The sequence below is a fragment of the Gadus chalcogrammus genome, chromosome 19, assembly GCF_026213295.1.
Source record: "Gadus chalcogrammus isolate NIFS_2021 chromosome 19, NIFS_Gcha_1.0, whole genome shotgun sequence".
NCBI classification, from domain to species: Eukaryota; Metazoa; Chordata; class Actinopteri; order Gadiformes; family Gadidae; genus Gadus; species Gadus chalcogrammus.
Window position 1 is genome coordinate 16,548,143 of NC_079430.1, and position 2,500 is coordinate 16,550,642.

Consider the following 2,500-nt stretch of genomic DNA (forward strand, 5'->3'; position numbering starts at 1 on the left):
GCAGCAATTTATTTATTTATTGTTTTGGAAAATGAAATAGCTCCCATTGGACGCTCTTTTCTACAGGAACACGCAGACACGCACACACAGACACAGGGAGTCTGTGTGTGGGGGGGGGGGGGGGGGGGGGGCATATGGATATTCCATCGCAAAAAATAAATCAGCTCGCAGCTGCGTCTGGTTCCCAGGCTATTTATATATCCGAACTGGGATTAACAAAGTACATCTTATCTTAATACTCCGAAAACTAAATTACATTTATATCCTGCCGTCAGCCAAAGAAATGTCGAGAGACTGGATTCACGATATTGCCCACCTAGTGAACGTCCTCAATCCCATATTTGACATTTCCTCCACTTTCCCATTGTGCCCGCAGAACGCGGTGGGCGCCGGGTGGCGATAGCGGAGTGGGCTGCTGAATGGGGGGGGGGGGGGGGGGGGGGGGGTGTAGAGAGCTGGCAGGCCCCCCAGCCTCGGTATTACAGCAGGGTCAGTATCCCAGTCGCCTGTCTATCTGTGTTGGTGATGTCCCTTCAGCCAGCTGGCATCTGACAGCGACGGGATTAGCAGGGATTAGGAGAGCTAATCATATAATACCGCCCGTGGAGCCGGCGAGGACTGGGAGCATGTACTCGAGGAGCGGGTGAGTAAAAGGGGGTTTGAGGGGAGAGGGATAAATGCGTTGAGATTAAAATGCCTTTGAGGAACGCCATGTGGAAAAGAGGCGGAGTACTAATTGATTAAAGAATGATCTGACATTTCAACTGCTCATGAACAACAAACAGAATTAGAAAGTATGATAGATAAACAAATATCTCAATGATTATTGAGGTAGATTTACCATTACCGTACCGTTCTAATGCCTCAACAATACAATTCACGCAAAGATCATAGATTATTCCTAAAGCCATCCATGTGAATACTGCTGTATAAGACTTTTATTTAGAAACCGAAGAAAGAAACACAAAAGCTGAGCCGGTCTGCAGAACACCTGCTCTGCCAGCTTCACCAAACAGCTTTTATTCTCTGGCTCTGTGATTCCTCCCATAAGCTCCAAACCCCCGGCTGCTATCACACAACTCCCATGCATGGCTTCAACATCAACCCACTCCTGTTGCTGTAGTTATGCTCATAGTCTCTTCAAGCACAACTTGTCTGGCCCCGTATTGGTGGCCTTCTCTCCCCCTCTAACCTCACCCCCCCTAACCCCTTCCCCTTGGTGGAGGCCCTCTCCTTTGCCATTCCTTTCACGACATTTACTAACTCATTGTCTCTGTCTCATTCTTAGACAGAGAGAAAAATAGAGAGAGACAGAGAGAAGAAAAAATACTACTAATAATAATAAAGAGACGGAGGTAATAGAGACAGATAAAATATAAAATAAAATATAAAATAGAGTGAGACAGAGAAGGAGAAATAGGAAGAGAAAGAGAAAAAAAGCGAAAGAGAAAGCGAGAGCGAGAGAGAGAGAGTCAAGGGCTGATTATGCACTCAGCAGTTGTCACTAGCAACCACCAGGATGATGTCACTACGGAGGCAAGGACAAGACCCCCCAACCAACAGAGAGAGACTGCCTCTGATGCTTTCTCTCCCACACACAGATGCACACATTCACGCACATATCCCCGTGCAATAAGTTACATGCGTCATGCAACACTCTACAGGGGGTGCATTATCGTGTTCCTGACTGACAAAATGAAGCCAGAGCACAAAGGAACTAGGGGGTGGGGACTAAGCCGGTTCCCTTTGGAGAATTGTAAGCATTGAACTGTAAAGCAGGCTTCAGTTCAGCAGGCCGTGAGAACGAAAGGGAGCTCATCCGAGGTGTTTGGGCGGAGGACTTGGAGATACTGCTAACAACACGTTCAAATCCCAACCTCAGAACCCACCGGCAAACAGGATTTCGTGGGACACTCATGCAGAAAGAAAGAGAGAGAGAGAGAGAGAGAGAGAGAGAGAGAGAGAGAGAGAGAGAGAGAAGTGATTTCGGCTGTGATTTCTTAAGTGGGTGAGTAAGTAATTGAGGGAGGGGGTGGGTGAGTGAGTGAGTGAGTGAGTGAGTGAGTGAGTGAGTGAGTGAGTGAGTGAGTGAGTGAGTGAGTGAGTGAGTGAGTGAGTGAGCGAGTGAGTGAGCGAAAAAAGAAGAGACAGAGTGAGTGGGTGAGTTAGTGTATGAGTGAGTGAGTGAGTGAGTGAGTGAGTGAGTGGGTGAGTGAGTGTATGAGTGAGTGAGTGAGTGAGTGAGTGAGTGAGTGGGTGGGTGGGTGAGTGGGTGGGTGGGTGGGTGGGGGGGTGAGTGAGTGAGTGAGTGAGTGGGTGGGTGGGTGGGTGGGTGAGTGAGTGAGTGAGTGAGTGAGTGAGTGAGTGAGTGAGTGAGTGAGTGAGTGAGTGAGTGAGTGAGTGGGTGGGTGGGTGGGTGGGTGGGTGGGTGGGTGGGTGGGTGAGTGAGTGAGTGAGTGAGTGAGTGAGTGGGTGCGTGAGTGAGTGAGTGAGTGAGTGA

The 2,500-nt window shown here is 48.9% G+C and overlaps 1 protein-coding gene across 1 annotated transcript in view; it reads right to left on the reverse strand.

The window, feature by feature from the left end:
- LOC130372594 (voltage-dependent calcium channel subunit alpha-2/delta-4-like) overlaps window positions 1-2,500 on the reverse strand; it is a 37,440-nt gene that overhangs the window by 751 nt on the left and 34,189 nt on the right. The gene's annotated exons all lie outside the window — the stretch shown is intronic.